Source organism: Lissotriton helveticus, chromosome 7 (genome assembly GCF_964261635.1).
Source record: "Lissotriton helveticus chromosome 7, aLisHel1.1, whole genome shotgun sequence".
NCBI classification, from domain to species: domain Eukaryota; kingdom Metazoa; phylum Chordata; class Amphibia; order Caudata; family Salamandridae; genus Lissotriton; species Lissotriton helveticus.
Genome location: NC_136068.1, coordinates 1,160,982,537 through 1,161,000,731, shown reverse-complemented (window position 1 = coordinate 1,161,000,731; position 18,195 = coordinate 1,160,982,537). Strand labels below are relative to the sequence as shown.

At 41.4% G+C, this 18,195-nt stretch overlaps 1 protein-coding gene across 6 annotated transcripts in view; it reads left to right on the top strand.

Moving 5' to 3' along the window:
- Window positions 1-18,195, top strand: part of AMZ2 (archaelysin family metallopeptidase 2) — a 670,313-nt gene that overhangs the window by 505,049 nt on the left and 147,069 nt on the right. The window lies entirely within an intron of this gene.

Genomic DNA, 18,195 nt, shown 5'->3' with positions numbered 1-18,195 from the left:
ACACCCGGACCCACTTTTCCCCAGTGTCTCCACAGGAGTGGGGCTCCCAAATTGGCCCTGGGGATCTACCAGGACGTAAACTGAGGAAGGCAGAACATTCTTAAAGGTGGTGAGTGCTGCCGCCTCCAGTGGGAGGTGTAGCCTGGTTGAAGTACTCCTTAGAGCCCCTGCTGCCGCCTGGAGCGTTAGTGGGACAGGACTGCCCTTCACGTTACCTCTGTGATCTCAGGGTTTTCCTCGCGCTGCAGGATCTCATTTATAAATACCACAGCTAGCCCGGGATCCCCCTGTGCTTCAAGCCCTAATTGACTCACCGCTGCAGCCCCCGGGAGATTCTCTCGTGCGTGGGGCCTAACGTGCCAGTGACCAGCCTCCGCTTCTGGGGTGATTGCTGCTGGGAAGTCTTAGTCATCGCTGCAGCCCGGACTGGGAGGGGAAGCCGGCCCAGGCTGAAGTGCAGCTGAGTGAAGATTGGGAGAGACGCTGAGCGGAGTCGTCTAGCGACCGAGGCTCCAACCCAGCGTGTCACTCTCCCTCGTCAGTGCTTCCTCCTCCTGCTGCCGCCGAACAACGCTGTCTTGCCGTCTCTGGTGCTGTGGGCATAGCGGGGACACAGAGTGAGGCGGAATTATTAGCAGGGAACCCCCCCTTTTTCCCGTGTGGGGGTGCGAGCTTCCTTCCATCAACAACAGTCCTCATGTGAGGAGCTGAGGAACTTGTGCACGCTGGGCCCGAGGTGTGGAGGTCTTGTTAGCGGCCCCAGTTGACAGGATAACGGGGGTGTTCTTCCCCACACTGTTGGAAGTCCTTAAAGTGTGAGAGTTAGTCCTGCCTACCTGAGGCCTAGAAAGATATTGCCTGCTCTGGGAAGGGATAAAGGGAGAGAACCTGCCAAATAAGGGGGGGAGGGGATGTTTATAACTAAGTTTCCCCCATTCCAGTGGCGACTCTGCATGGGCCTGATCTTTTGGTTAACCCTGTATCACTACTTCAGTTACCTGGGTTCTCTCCTCAAGTGAATTTATTTGATCTGCTTTCCCAGAATGGTACAAGGAACTGTTTCTCTGAAATAATACCAATTCCTGTTACTGTGTAATTGTATGCCGAGAAGGGGGTTAATAACTATTGTGCCATCTTCTTGAACTTTCATGTAGGTCAAGCAAATAGATGACTAAAAGACTTGATGGTAATCTTATTTAATCTTCTTCATTGGTAATATTTATGTATTTATCTATTTTTATAATTGATGGTGTAAATATCAGCCTAATTCTTAACCAACGCTGTTAATCCCTCGCTTGGTTATAGTGTACTACAAATGGCACATTGGAAATGTTATTGAATTCTGCTTGATAATGCTCTGAACCAAATGTAATGAAATTTTCTTTCCCTTACTTAATGCTTATACTTGAATTTTGCATTGCTCAAGTCTTAACTGATGAAATGTGTTGACAATTTCAAACCTATCGAACATGAAAGATAAACATTTCTACTTTTCTAAAGACGGTGTGGTGTCATTTTTAAGTGGAGGTGCGCTGAGTTGAGTGTGACGCAAGTACAACACGGTTGCCTTGAAGTTAGGCCTTCCCACTTGGTGCCAGGCTACCCTAGGTGGGCTGGTGACCCCGTGTCCAACACTGCCAACCCATTTGGAGCAGTAACAACACAAGAGAGTGACGACTCTGTAGATAAGTTGCAATTCCTTTAATTAGAAAACTTTTCCCAGTTCCTGCTTCTCCACTCACGTACAGTTGGACAGGTTTAAATGACGTACATGAGCACTCTTTTTTCTCATGATATAAACCATGCTCAATCTGTTCTGTCACTTGATCATATATTTGTTTTTGCTCAACATTTAGTTGTTTTTCCAATTCTTCTAAGTTTATTACATCCTCTTGAGCTTGTTGCATTGCTGTTTCCACCTCATTCATGGCAGTTGCTGCTTCATTTTGGATAATTGGTTCTCCTAGTGGATCCTGACTCAACAAAGCTGAACTTTGACTGTCTTGAGAACTGTCTCTAGCAATCTCTGCTGCAATTGCAGCTTCTTGCTGTATTTAGTCGTTCAACATTTTCAGATAATTAATAAAAACAGGACATTCTATAGTATTTTAGTTGCGTTAAATGAATCTTCATAACTGTCAAAATCTCCAAGTAGTTCCAGTTCTGTTCGCCATGGCTTAAAGAGTTGCAAAAGAGCTAAATAGTAAAATTCCCTTTTGTCAGGAGTTTCATAACCCAGTTTTCGGTGATTAATCAAATGTCCTTTTCTTTGTTTCACTAAACATCCTTCAGATCCAATCACAGCATATACTCCTTTATTGATATCTTCTGTAATATTCCTCTTAAAAGTATAGCTTTGCAGTACTTCATAGAGACAAACGTTCTCAAGATGATTACTTCTATTTGGATAGTATGTATCCAACATATTTGTCTTCAAAATATCTGTACTGTCTGGTTCTCTCTCTGTTAAATACTCAATTTCTTCTATAGATTTCAAAACTCCATTTCGTGTTCTTGCAAGACCTAAACTCACCCAAATGATTGTTCTAGATTTGGAGTATAGACTTGCAGATGATAAGTGATCTAAACATTCATATGCTCCGATTTCTCGATGAGACAACATCTTCAAACTATAGCTGTACAATTTCTTACTTAGGCTCTTTTCATGAGAAATTTCTTCCCACATTTCCTTTAGTTCCGTCTTTTCAGATTTAGTAATGTAAGACGTTACATATCGAGCCACAGCAATGGAGTTGTCTACAACATATTGAATATCCATGTTAGCATTCCACATGGACAAAATGACTGGGTTATAGTCATTTATGTATTTTGACTCTTCATTTCTTCTTAAGTTGTAGGTATTTTTCGGTTATTTTCTTGTGACAGTATGTCGCAAAGATGACATCAAATTGTTTACTCTTCCTTTTGATATTACCGGACGTGGAAATCCATAACGACATTTTGTGTAAAACTTATCCTTATATTTGTACTTTCGACGACAGTATTTTCCACAATGATGGGTTTGAAACCGTAAGACTTGATGTCTTAAATTCTTTTGTACTGTACTTTTTGGTACAGCACATGTAGAATATTGTTCAATAAAACTCATCACTGTGTCATCTGAATCTGTTCCAAATTTGGGGGCATCTTTGATCCATAGCAGCATATGTATCTTATGTGAGGAGCACCTCTTGCTTGATACTCCTTTCTCCAAAAGAAATCCAGAACCTCTCCAAGAGGAGGATTTTTTTTGTTTGTGATAAAAGACATCATAGCTTCAAATCTATGATTGAAATACCTGCATGCATTAACTGGATCCAAAGAGCACAGTTCTCCAGGTGTCTTGTATTCTATATTTTCTATGTTTGCATTTGCCTCTCGAAGAAATTGAAGTAAATCTTCCCAAGCATACTCTGCACAGCTTAGAGTAAGGAACCATGTAGGACTTCCTAAGTTTCTTAGCATACATTTCAATTCCCCATGACGACGGTACCAATACTCATTAGTACCACGCTGACATGCCATGAGATTAATTAGCTGTGATTCCAAAACAGTATCTTTCTGATGGACTTTATCCATAAAGTCCTTTGGCGAAACATTTTGCAGATGTACTCCACTTTTTAGTATATTGTTCACTGCATAAGAAAGTCCAGATAAGTCCCTCTCAAACAGAAGATGAAACAAATATGGAATACATTGGCGAAACCTTGGATCTTCTGCATATAATCTTGATTACCGGTATTCAGATGCAGGAATCTGCACAGGTCGTTCATCATATCGTCCAACTTTGCCTGTTGGAAATAACTGAGGGAAACAACGAGCTTCCAAGCTTTCTTCCCATACACTAATGGGACTTCCTTTCACTTCTTTCATTTGGAATAACTCAATTGTATTCCCCATCACTTCTTTAGAGTGAAGTGGATGCACACTATAATGTTCATAAATTTCTTCAGTTCTGGACACATCCACTTTTTCAATTTGTGCAGTTGACAAATCACTGTCCTCTTCTACAGTTGTTTCCTCTTCTCCTACATATACATTTTTATAGTATTGATTATTGTTTACTAAATACAACATTGCCTTTTTCACTTTCCTAACATCCACTAATTCTTGCCAGATTTTCTTACTCTTCGTAGGAACGCCATTAACTAGAATAACTAGAGGTTCCTCTTCCACATTTTCTACACCAATTGTTTCAATATTTTTCTTTAAATCTAGAGGCAAATATAAAACTCTTCCGTTTAATCCTCCCTGTAAATCTGAAGGAGGCAATTTCCCTGTCTTAGGCTCCATACGAACAATAGCCTGAAATGGATGCACACATTGAATAAGAATAGACTCATAAGTATTTAAATCCATCAGTTCAGAAGGAATATTTACCAACTCAAGATTATTATGTACAGCTCTAGCAGGCATTTTGTTTTCATTTATTTTGTTATAACAATATTTACAAATACGTTGATCAGAACCCAAATCAAAACAATTCTCTACCAACAAATAAGTTGCAAATTCCTTCCACTCATTATTATTCTCCTTTTCACTTTTTAAATATAGATCAACTAACCTGGTCTGATTTTTATAATAAATTCGTCTACAACAAATACAAGAAAAGTTCGGCCTTTCACCTGAAATGACCTTAAACCTTGTAATTTCTTGCTCAAAATTTTCTGTACTAAAATTCTGTACATTTTCTTCCACACTTCCTTCTATTAATGCATCTGTTTCTGTACTGTCTTCTTCAGGACCAAAGTAACTAACCTCAATTTCTTCACAAATGTTGATTACATCTAATACAGATCCATGCAAAAGAGCACTGTTTAACTTTTTTAACATTAGTGCTGGACTTTTTGCATAATACAACCTTCTCACTAATTTTCTTATTTCGGTGTGATGTACTGCTAACATCCTGAAATGGTGAAAAACACTCTGACATACTTTTTTAGAAAGACAAGCCAGAGAATGACCTTGCAGACCTGTTTTTTCTCTCTCTTTGCAAGGATATAATTCTTGCAACATCTTAATCTTTTGTTTAACACTTTTCTTACTATACTTACGTAAGAAATTGCGAAAAAAATCAATTGAATCCTGACGTACACTACAAATACTACTACAATTCCAAGTGTACACTGGAGCCTTAGGACGTCTCCCTAAAACTTCATCAGCTAACACCTCTTCTGCATTGAGTCCCTTGCTCACTGCACCATCAGGATTCAAGCAAGCCGGGCCGAAGACGGCTGTAATGCCAGAAACCGGTCCCCGGAAGCTTGTTTCCTTTCCAGTAAAGAATTGGCTTGGTAGTTTGGTCTGCCCTGTTCCCATGATGCACTGGGCCAGGGACAGACTAATTTGCATGTAGCCAGGTTCTGAACTGGGATGGTGCAGTGAGCTAAAAAACGGTGATGGATCAAGCCCTGATCTTTTGACTGGGTAGGAGTGTTCTGCTTAATTCAGATACTCTGTCCATCACCACCCCCCTTTATGAATCGTTTTGGCCACCACAAGCGTGGAAGGGTATGCTCAGATGTGAGTCCCTTGCTCACTGCACCATCAGGATTCAAGCAAGCCGGGCCGAAGACGGCTGTAATGCCAGAAACCGGTCCCCGAAAGCTTGTTTCCTTTCCAGTAAAGAATTGGCTTGGTAGTTTGGTCTGCCCTGTTCCCATGATGCACTGGGCCAGGGACAGACTAATTTGCATGTAGCCAGGTTCTGAACTGGGATGGTGCAGTGAGCTAAAAAACGGTGATGGATCAAGCCCTGATCTTTTGACTGGGTAGGAGTGTTCTGCTTAATTCAGATACTCTGTCCATCACCACCCCCCTTTATGAATCGTTGTGGCCACCACAAGCGTGGAAGGGTATGCTCAGATGTGAGTCCCTTGCTCACTGCACCATTAGGATTCAAGCAAGCCGGGCCGAAGACGGCTGTAATGCCAGAAACCGGTCCTCGGAAGCTTGTTTCCTTTCCAGTAAAGAATTGGCTTGGTAGTTTGGTCTGCCCTGTTCCCATGATGCACTGGGCCAGGGACAGACTAATTTGCATGTAGCCAGGTTCTGAACTGGGATGGTGCAGTGAGCTAAAAAACGGTGATGGATCAAGCCCTGATCTTTTGACTGGGTAGGAGTGTTCTGCTTAATTCAGATACTCTGTCCATCACCACCCCCCTTTATGAATCGTTTTGGCCACCACAAGCGTGGAAGGGTATGCTCAGATGTGAGTCCCTTGCTCACTGCACCATCAGGGTTCAAGCAAGCCGGGCCGAAGACGGCTGTAATGCCAGAATCCGGTCCCCGGAAGCTTGTTTCCTTTCCAGTAAAGAATTGGCTTGGTAGTTTGGTCTGCCCTGTTCCCATGATGCACTGGGCCAGGGACAGACTAATTTGCATGTAGCCAGGTTCTGAACTGGGATGGTGCAGTGAGCTAAAAAACGGTGATGGATCAAGCCCTGATCTTTTGACTGGGTAGGAGTGTTCTGCTTAATTCAGATACTCTGTCCATCACCACCCCCCTTTATGAATCGTTTTGGCCACCACAAGTGTGGAAGGGTATGCTCAGATGTGAGTCCCTTGCTCACTGCACCATCAGGATTCAAGTAAGACGGGCCGAAGATGGCTGTAATGCCAGAAACCGGTCCCCGGAAGCTTGTTTCCTTTCCAGTAAAGAATTGGCTTGGTAGTTTGGTCTGCCCTGTTCCCATGATGCACTGGGCCAGGGACAGACTAATTTGCATGTAGCCAGGTTCTGAACTGGGATGGTGCAGTGAGCTAAAAAACGGTGATGGATCAAGCCCTGATCTTTTGACTGGGTAGGAGTGTTCTTCTTAATTCAGATACTCTGTCCATCACCACCCCCCTTGATGAATGGTTTTGGCCACCACAAGCGTGGAAGGGTATGCTCAGATGTGAGTCCCTTGCTCACTGCACCATCAGGATTCAAGCAAGCCGGGCCGAAGACGGCTGTAATGCCAGAAACCGGTCCCCGGAAGCTTGTTTCCTTTTCAGTAAAGAATTGGCTTGGTAGTTTGGTCTGCCCTGTTCCCATGATGCACTGGGCCAGGGACAGACTAATTTGCATGTAGCCAGGTTCTGAACTGGGATGGTGCAGTGAGCTAAAAAAACGGTGATGGATCAAGCCCTGATCTTTTGACTGGGTAGGAGTGTTCTGCTTAATTCAGATACTATGTCCATCACCACCCCCATTTATGAATCATTTTGGCCACCACAAGCGTGGAAGGGTATGCTCAGATGTGAGTCCCTTGCTCACTGCACCATCAGGATTCAAGCAAGCCTTGCCGAAGACGGCTGTAATGCCAGAAACCGGTCCCCGGAAGCTTGTTTCCTTTCCAGTAAAGAATTGGCTTGGTAGTTTGGTCTGCCCTGTTCCCATGATGCACTGGGCCAGGGACAGACTAATTTGCATGTAGCCAGTTTCTGAACTGGGATGGTGCAGTGAGCTAAAAAACGGTGATGGATCAAGCCCTGATCTTTTGACTGGGTAGGAGTGTTCTGCTTAATTCAGATACTCTGTCCATCACCACCCCCCTTTATGAATCGTTTCAGGGTTTAGGACAGTGCAGTGGTGTTTCAACATTATAGGGGCATTCTCTGAGGATGGTGATTCTGGATTTAAAGCAGTGCCGTAGTGCTGAAAGAGTTTAGCAGGTTTTGCTAGGGACTGAGAATGTAGAAATGAAACTTCACTGAAATGATTACTACATGCTACATAAAGAGTTGCTATGGCATTTCTAAAGCACACCCAGGATCTCTATTACACAGCATGGAGACTATTTGGTAATTAAGAGGCCTGACACACATGCTGCATAGAACTTTCTAGCACTACATGTCCTAAAGCCTGACTCACTCCACGAGTACAAGTATTCCCATATTTTTAAATACATCAACTAAGCAAATTATTCTGCCACAATTTTCTGAAATGAATACTAACTCACAGTGTGATCTTAGACACATGACAGTATCCCTTGCAAATCAGTAAAAGGATTACTACAGTGAAAGGGGGTCTTGCTGTGAGTGCTGTTTCAGGGTTTAGAAAACTACACTAGTATTCACCCAGTGTAGGGGGTATAGCAAGAGGTGTTCTTAAAGACTTTAAGGCACAGCAGCTGTGTTCGGGCACTGTAGGAGATCATGCAGGGACTGCTGTTTCAGGGTTTAGGACAGTGCAGTGGTGTTTCAACATTATAGGGGCATTCTCTGAGGATGGTGATTCTGGATTTAAAGCAGTGCCGTAGTGCTGAAAGAGTTTAGCAGGTTTTGCTAGGGATGGTGTTTCAGGGTTTAAGACAGTGCAGTGCTGTTCAGGCAGTGTAGGGGGTCAAGGTGGGACTGAGAATGTAGAAATGAAAATTCACTGAAATGATTACTACATGCTACAGAAAGAGTTGCTATGGAATTTCTAAAGCACACCCAGGATCTCTATTACAAAGCACGGAGACTATTTGGGAATTAAGAGGCCTGACACACATGCTGCATAGAACTTTCTAGCACTACATGTCCTAAAGCCTGACTCACTCCATGAGTACAAGTATTCCCATATTTTTAAACACATCAACTAAGCAAATTATTCTGCCACAATTTTCTGAAATGAAAACTAACTCACAGTGTGATCTTAGACACATGACAGTATCCCTTGCAAATCAGTAAAATGATTACTACAGTGAAAGGGGGTCTTGCTGTGAGTGCTGTTTCAGGGTTTAGAAAACTACACTAGTATTCACCCAGTGTAGGGGGTATAGCAAGAGGTGTTCTTTCAGACTTTAAGGCACAGCAGCAGTGTTCGGGCACTGTAGGAGATCATGCAGGGAGTGCCGTTTCAGAGTTTAGGGCAGTGCAGTGGTGTTTCAACATTATAGGGGCATTCACTGAGGATGGTGATTCTGGATTTAAAGCAGTGCAGTAGTGTTGAAAGAGTTTAGCAGGTTTTGCTAGGGATGGTGTTTCAGCATTTAGGACAGTGCAGGGCTGTTCAGGCAGTGTAGGGGGTCAAGGTGAGACTGAGAATATAGAAATGAAAATTCACTGAAATGATGACTACAGGCTACAGAAAGAGTTGCTATGGCATTTCTACAGCACACCCAGGATCTTCACTACACAGCATGGAGACTATTTGGGAATTAAGAGGCCTGACACACATGCTGCATAGAACTTTCTAGCACTACATGTCTTAAAGCCTGACTCACTCCATGAGTACATGTATTCCCATAGTTTTAAACACATAAACTAAGCAAATTATTCTGCCACAATTTTCTGAAATGAATACTAACTCACAGTGTGATCTTAGACACATGACAGTATCCCTTGCAATTCAGTAAAATTACAGTATCCCTTGCAATTCAGTAAAATGATTACTACAGTGAAAGGGGGTCTTGCTTGGAGTGCTGTTCCAGGGTTTAGAGCAGTGCAGTAGTGTTGAAAGAGTTTAGCAGGTTTTGCTAGGGATGGTGTTTCAGGGTTTAGGACAGTGCAGTGGTGTTCAGGCAGTATAAGGGGTCAAGGTGGGACTGAGAATGTAGAAATGAAAATTCACTGAAATGATTACTACATGCTACAGAGAGAGTTGCTATGGCATTTCTACAGCACACCCAGGATCTCTATTACACAGCATGGAGACTATTTGGGAATTAAGAGGCCTGACACACATGCTGCATAGAACTTTCTAGCACTACATGTCCTAAAGCCTGAATCACTCCATTAGTACATGTATTCCCATGTTTGTAAACACATCAACTAAGCAAATTATTCTGCCACATGCTACTGAAAGATTTTCCATGGCATTTGTGCAGCACACCCAGAGTGTATACTAGACTGCAAGGAGACTATCTGAGAATTCTAACCCTGATATACAAGTGTGTAAGTGGTTAGACCACTTCATGTACACACTCTACATTTTTAACAACAGCGCTGCATTGCAAAACAAATCTCCTCAAACACATTAACATACCAAATGCTCCTATGACAATGTTTTTCCAAAAGCAGACAAATTCAGAATCAGACTCTATGCAAATAAACTCCTGCTTCCACATTAGAACACATTTTTCTTATTATTTTAAAGTGCACAACATAGATCACCTTACAAATTAACAACTCCCCTTTAAAAATGCTTTTGTAGTTTTAGAACAGTGTCAATCACACACCAGATTTTCTTAAGCAGAATCTCTCAATTGTGCACCAGTCACTGGAACCATAGAATGACATAGCTTCCCTCTCATTTTACACACATATTCTTGTAGATAACCAATGAAATATCTTCCCACACAAATTCAAAACCAAACTAACATTTTAATTGGTTCTACATTGCAACACTTTAAATCTCACATACTATTCAACCTTCCCCCACTGCTCTCTCTGCCTGTTACCATGGTAACCCTCCATAGAACACCTAACTGAACACATAGGTGAAAAGTTCATCTGCAAACCAAACCAGCAAGGGTGTTTGACTTTTCAATACACCAGCGAATCCTGTGCAATGTTCCCTTCAATTACTTTTTCTCAACCATTTGCATTTCTCCTTAAAAAGAAACAGTAGCATGCACCCTAGTTTTCAATGTTGAATTTTCAGAAACCACCAATCATTTCTTTTTTTTCAAGTGCACTGAATCTCATCCACATTTATTTCTAAACACCTACTTTTCAAACTGCCATTTCATTTCCAGAGCCCATCTGAGTACAACCAGATCTCCCTTCAAGATGCTTAGAGTGTGGATTGTAGGACACAGCTATATTTTCTGGAGTGAAAGGTATGCAGCAAATAGATGCTTTCTCAACCTTGATTTACCAAATGTGGATATTATATGGATTGGCCAGAAAGGATTAAGATGTCACCAATTGATGCCATTGGTAAAATCCTTTTTGCATCTTCCATACCCTGACCCCATAATTGTGCACTGTGGTGGCAATGACCTAGGCACTTTGACTGGGGTAGGTCTGGAGATGCTTTTAAAGGACACCTTTGGGCAATTGATGTCACCTTTTCCACAAACTGCCTTTGTATATTCTAATATATGCCAAAGGCAAAAATGGAACTGGTCCAACCAATATTGTCCACAGATTGAGAAAGCAAGGAAACATGTGAATAAGTCTGTTTCTGCTTTCCTCAGAGACTATTGTATGGGTTCTATATACCACAACAACTTGCATTACAACATGCAAGGCATTTATAGACGAGACGGTGTACATTTCACAGATGAGGGAAACAGAGTCTTCCTCTTGAACTTTAGACTCTGCATCGGTACTTACTTGTAGGTACAAAAAACTCTCAATGAACACAACGGCTCTCTTTAGAGCCAACCAACATCTAAACACTCAAACTTGTTATTTAACTGTATTTTGTTTTTGTTTTTTTTCTTTCTAACATGCGCGCACCTCGCGATTTAAAAAAAAAAAAAGAAAATGGGTTTTTGGTCCTTCGGGGTCCTTCAGGGATCCCCTGAGAAGGCCTAGGGGGTCAGGGAGACTCAACCCTGCCCCCTTTTCACGTTCTCCACTTTTGTTTTTGACTCACTTCTGCCTCGAGGGTGCGTGCAACGTGCGCGCACCTCACAATTTTTTTATTAAATAAATGGTTTTGTGGGGCCTTTGGGGTCCTTCAGGGACCCCCTGAGAAGGCCTAGGGGGTCAGGGAGTCTCTACCCTGCCCCCTTTTCACGTTCTCCACTTTTGTTTTGGGCTCTCTTCTGCCTCGGAGTGACAAAATGGCAGCCAACACCAATTGGAATGTTGACAGACTTCTAACAGCAAATCAGAATTCCGCTTGCGCACACCCGATTCACGCACGGATGCGCGCACGGTGCGCGCTTTTAGATATATATAATTTTCTTGTGATTTTCTCAGGAACTACTGCAGGGATTTACACCATTTGAGCAAAAGCGTGATCTGCGAATCAGACTCTACCATTTTGCCAAATTTCTTGTAATTTCGTTCAGCCGTTCGGGCTGTAGCTGTGTCTAATCGTCCTATGGAAAATAACATGGGGAAAACACGTTTTGGGAACCCCTTTTTTCTCAGCCCCCACTTGACGAATCCCCCCAAAACTTTCAGGGAAGGAGCGGAGCGGGCCATCTTCTTTGAGAAATTCACGAAGATTCATCAACCGGCGCCAAAGTTATTCCCAATAGAATGTTGCGGATTTCCTATGGAAACTAGGTCCTAACTATAACTACCTACTGGTGACCGCCATATATATATATATATATATATATATATATATATATATATATGTTCACGATGTCAGAGCCCATTTTTTTCTCAATAAAATACACAACCAATAGTGAATAACACTGACAAAGGACACAACACAATGCATAAAGAGTTCTTTCGCAATCTGGTGGCCATATTTTAACATGTTCATTCTTTGCCAGAGAGCGTATTTTCTCAATACTTCTATTTACTTATTTTGAAAACCTCACTTCTAGGTTTCAATTAAAGTGACAATGCATATTTTTTTAAACCAAAGGTAATTCACAAATGTTGATTACATATATTTTGCGGGCGTGTTAATTCCTAACTTTTTCTATTACACAACATTTGTGAAATTAAACACATTTTAATTTTAATCAGTGCATGTCAGATATCTAAAGTGCAAATGCAAAAAATGTTAGAAGTTTGATTTCAACAAACTATTATATATATATATTCGACGAGTGTGCCTTTCTCAGTTGCTTGTGACTCCAGGGCTCATTTACATATTTTTTTATATGTGCTGCCTCGCTCTGATTGGAGCAAGCACTGCTAGCCACACATTCATTAGAGAGAACACTGTGGCTCCTTTGAGTAGACTGCATGTCCCAGCATTCCACTATTCCTCCTAGGAACGCTGTTATTGATATTGATGTCTTTCTTTCAGCCCTTAAGATAATGTACTATTATATCCTCAAATGAGTGTGGGCTGTCAATTTCATATGCATCATCATCAAAGTTCCATAAAGTTAATGCCACTTGAATCATTTTCAAAATGCAATGAATTTCTTATACCCTACATCCACCCACATATCGCCAACTTGAAACACACCTGAAGGCTCTGTTTAAGTAAACTGTGTCTCACCATGCAGTCACGACCTGTAAATAACAGCAGATATCTGTTCCTCTCGGCTGCGGCGGTTCAGATGATTTCAATTTCTTGAAAATAATATAGGTGATGAATCAGGAGAAAAACTCCCATCACAATGCCACTGATGCCTCTGAACAGCTTGAGGGCGGATGCCCTGGCGTGTCTGTGGCCACACATAAGTATCTAACATTTATACATATATGCCAACACGTTTGACTCAGTTGAATCAAAAAGGACAAGCACACAGGTCTCTGATTCACTTGATGTTTATTACAAACCCCTCACCCCCGACAGACGCGTTTCGCTTTTCAGCTTCGTCAGTGTCAGTTTGTGCAAACCTCGTGTGGCCATTTTAACCCTTCTGTTGGCCCAAAGTAATCAACAACGTAGAAAACGGTATGTATGATAACAAATGTCTATGTGGTGGCCATCTTTGAATATATATATTTAAAAAAAAAAATATATATATATATATATATATATATATATATATATATATATATATATATAAATATATTACCTACTGGCGGTCGCCAGTAGATAGTTATAGTTAGGATTGATTTCCATAGGGAAATCGCAACATTCTATTGGGAATAACTTTGGCGCCGGTTGAGGAATCTGCCTGAATATTTCAGCAACTTTGCCTCGCGGTGCTCCGCTCCTTCCCTGAAAGTTTGGGGGGGATTCGTCAAGCGGGGGCCGAGATAAAAGGAGGGTCCCAAAACGTGGGACTGGTAGCCCGATGTGCCTTTGCTATGTCTCAAGATATGTGCTCCAGAGGATTTTGAGTAATTTAGGTTAAAAAAAATGTATATACCTATGGCCGCGCCCCGGTACGCGCACCGTAAGCTGATTGGCTCTCGGGTGTCTGTAAACATTTGAAACAGTCCGCAGCGGCCGCCATCTTGTGTCTCGGTAGGATCGAGACACAAGAGGTGGCAAAAAACTAAGGGGGAAATGACCAAAAGGGGCAGGGTACACCCTCCCTGGCCCCCTAGGTTTGATGTGGGGGCCATAAAAGGGTCCCGCGGGACAACATTTTTTTTAATTTTTTTTCAATTTTCGCGGGGGGAGCGCCCGGTACGCGCACCGGGAGCGTACCGGGGAGCGTACCATGGGGAAAACCTAGTGAAACAGTAAAATATTAATTTAAAGTGCTTAGAGGTAGGGTAGCTCTGAATAGAGTTGTTGTGTTGTGTGGGTGATTTAAGTACCAACATGTAGGTACCAATGCTGAGTCTTAAATTCAATGTACACCTTTTTTTATGTAGATATCTAGCATGTTGTTATAGAAGTTATTGTGGTATATGGAATCCATACCATAATCTGTCAGGAAAGCAGAAACAGATCCTTTAAGTACTTCCTGAGAAGACCTAGGGGATCATGGGTAGTCTTCTCTGCTCCCTTATGATGTTTTAAAATTGCACAGTATACTGTAAGTTTCACTTTATACTATAATATAAACATAATTATTTTGATAGTACTTCATGAATTAGATATAAAAATGAATAATGTCTCAAACAATTTTTAATTATTAAATAAAAATGTATTGGTTAGAATTTTCATAGTTCAATAAAACTTCCAGCATTACATCATCTGGAATCTCCTCAAACATGCATGCTTCTATATCTTGTAAACATTCAATAAATTGTTGATCCAAAGACTGATCCATAAAATCTTCATCCAAAAAATCTTCATTTAGAATCTCGTCAGATGTAATCTCGAAGGAAACATTGATATTTTCTTGCTCCCCTTCCATTTTTTTCTGTAAATTGTATAAAAAATAACTATATCAGTAGAGTTAGGGCACTGTTTTGTTTAAGTTCAGACAGGTAGTTCTGATTATTTAACAGTGAAGTTAACTTTGGGTAGTGTGTTGTAGCAGGCAGGAAGTAAAAATATAAAAAAGTGCCTGTGAAGAAGTGTAAGTAAATTCATAATTATAGCAGAGAAGCCTAAGTCAATCAATAAATATAACAGAGGAGCCTATCTCTTTCTATAACTATAGCAGAGGGACAGTAAATAATTATCAGAAAACGTTTTTACAAATTAACTTAAAGTGCCCCTTACAAATTATCAACTTACTTTACAGAGAGGTGAAGAAGAAAAAATGCGAAAATCCTTTCAAGATGTACCTCAGGTAGTTGTAGTCAAAATGGCCGTGTTTCCCTCTCATTTTTCATTTATATTCATGTACATAACCAATCAAATGTCAGGAAAAAAAGTAGAAAATGAAAGTAACATTTTAATTGGTTGTAAATTCTAACACTTCAGATGTGTTTTTGTCATGTAATTTACCTCAGGATATTTAGACAGTGCTACAGCTCAAATGGCTCAATGGAATTCCACCAAATTTGGGAAAATGGTAGGGACTGGTATGTAGTATGGTCTATTCTATATTTGGTGAAAGTGTCTCCAGTGGTTTTTATGTAAATTAACTTTTATTATTTTTTTGGAGCGCTTCCCGGTGCGCGCCCCGGTACGCGTACCGGCAGCGCTACGGGAGTCCTCCATTTTGTGTTTCGGTAGGTTTGAGTCAGAAAATGGCGGACCTTACTCCTACACATACACGTCATCCCCCTCCCAACACATACACACACCTCTAACATACACCCGACACACACCACACACACACCTCATACACACACAAAATCCTCCCACACACACACCTCAAACACACACACACACATTCCATACACACACATACATCGAACACATATACACCCCACACTCATACACTCCTCACACATATTTCACACACCCTCACCTCCACCCACTCCGAAACACCCCACACAGCCACACCTACAGACACACCTTACACACCCACACCCCGACCTACACCCACTGACTCCCTATAAGTCACACACACTGCATTACTTATCTTTCTTTGCTGTTTCACTCAAGCCCATTCAGGTACTGTTTCCTTTACTCTCTTTGTCCTTTCTCTTTGTCACTCCCCATGTCTTCCCCCTCTTTCACCCCTCTTTACTTATACTACCTGGTCTTTTCTCACTTTCCCTCATCGTTCTTCATTTATCCCGGTTCCGCCACTACCCTTCATTCCCCATTTTTTACTGTCCTTTCTTTTTCTTTTAACAGCCAGTCACATTCTCCCACTATCTCTACTTTAGTGTTCTTCCTCTCTCTTCCTTTCGTTTGCTCCTTTAGTCATTTTACTTTTCTCACTTTCATCCAATTACACCGTCTCTATTTTTTACTATGTAATAAACAATCCCTCTGTGTTCATCCTGTAGCTCTTTTTCTCTTAACATAACTCTCTTTGTGTTCTTCTCTCATGCTAACTGCTTCATTAAATTATTTTTTTATTTTTTTGGGGCGGCGCGCCCCGGTACGCGTACCCTAAGGACAAAAAATTGTCTGAGATCCTTTAAAAATATAGGTTTAATTTTATATATGAAAGGTAGTTCTAAAAAGAACTGTTTTTTTCCTTCTTTTTGTTGTTTTATATTTTTTGTATTGTTTTTTGAACATTTTGTACTTTTTTTGACTTTTCAAAACAGTTTTATATTTTTTTTGTATTTTTTATGGGAAGAAACAAAGAGAAAGGGAATTGAAAATGGCTCAACTGGAGCAAAAAACAAAAAATGGAAAAAATTACTTCTTTTTTTTGGGGCAATCGTGATTGTCACCAGCAATGACGATGAGCTTTACACTCTTTTCCCCATAGGACATAAGCTTGCCACATCCAGTACAAGTGACTTTAAAATCACCAAATCGTTCCTGGATACAAGGCATCACCTCTGATGTTTCTGGTCCCGATTGAGTGGGTTGCTTTCTTTTGGAGCTGGTCCTTGAACACTGGGGGAGGTGACTGGCCAGTTCCCTGATCTCTGCACGAGAATAGTTAGCAGGATGCTTCCGGGTCATATGCCGAATCATGGTATTATTACCAAATGAATATTTTTTATCTGGATTGCCCCTTGAGAGTTCTGCACCACAGATTCGACATGTTACCTTGGCCGCATTAACTTTTTTCTTGCCCTCTGGAAGTGAAAAAAACTCCCATACAATGTGTTCTTTTGGCTTGTATGGGGTATTTTGTTCAGGCGGCCATCTGCTCCCCTCCTCCTCTTCCTCTTCCTCCTCCTCCTCTTCTTCACCACCAATGTATTGTTGTGGTGGTCCTCTTGGTGGTTGTGGTGGTGGTGGTGGTGCAGATGCTCCAGCTGTTGCTGCTACAGTAGCCATTTCAAAGTACAAAAGAATTGTCTCTGTAGATGAAACAGGTCTTCCTCAGTCAAAGGACAAAGTCAGAGTAAGGAAGAAAGGTGGGTTTTTTTATCATTTGGAAAAAAAACTGTGCTGAACCAATCAGAAGTGTTATTTTCAGGTCACAAGACCAAGGCTTTACTCATTTGGAAACCAAAACTGTTCTGCACCAATAGAAAGTGTAATTTTCAGGTCACAAGACCCAGGCTGGTCACAAGACCCAGGCATTACTCATTTAGAAACCAAAACTGTTCTGCACCAATAGAAAGTGTTATTTTCAAGTCACATGACCCGACGCGCTTACGCTACGCGCCCCGGGGCGCGCCCGCAGGTGCGTAGCGTAAGCGCGTCAGGACGTTTCGCGATCGTATGCGATCGCGTGCTTTCGGTTGCGATTACGCTGTGCGTCATATGACGCATCACACGTGTACGCGATACGTCACGATGTTGTTTTCGTTTGCGGCAATAGTGCTCCCGGGACGCTCCCCGGTCCGCACCCCGGGGCGCGCCGTAATATTGCGCTTACCCGTGCGTTCACCGGTACGCGCCCCGGGAGCGCCCCCGGGTTAAAAATAAAAATAAATAAAAATAATTTACATATTTATACAATATAAAATTTGTTTTAAAATTTTTCACTTTCTATACCTATAAATATTTGCTATTAAAAAACCATTGAAATTCACTGAAAAAAACATAGGTTTCACACCAGTTATAGTTAGGAATTAGCATTTAAAAAACCTATTAAATTCACTGAAAAAACCATAGGTTTTACACCAGTTATAGTTAGCTGGAAATTTTACTCGCATAAAACCATTGAAATTCCCACGTTATAGTTAGTTGGACTCACTATAACTTGCGCGTGCAATGCACTGCTGATGACGTCACATATTACATCACTCATGACA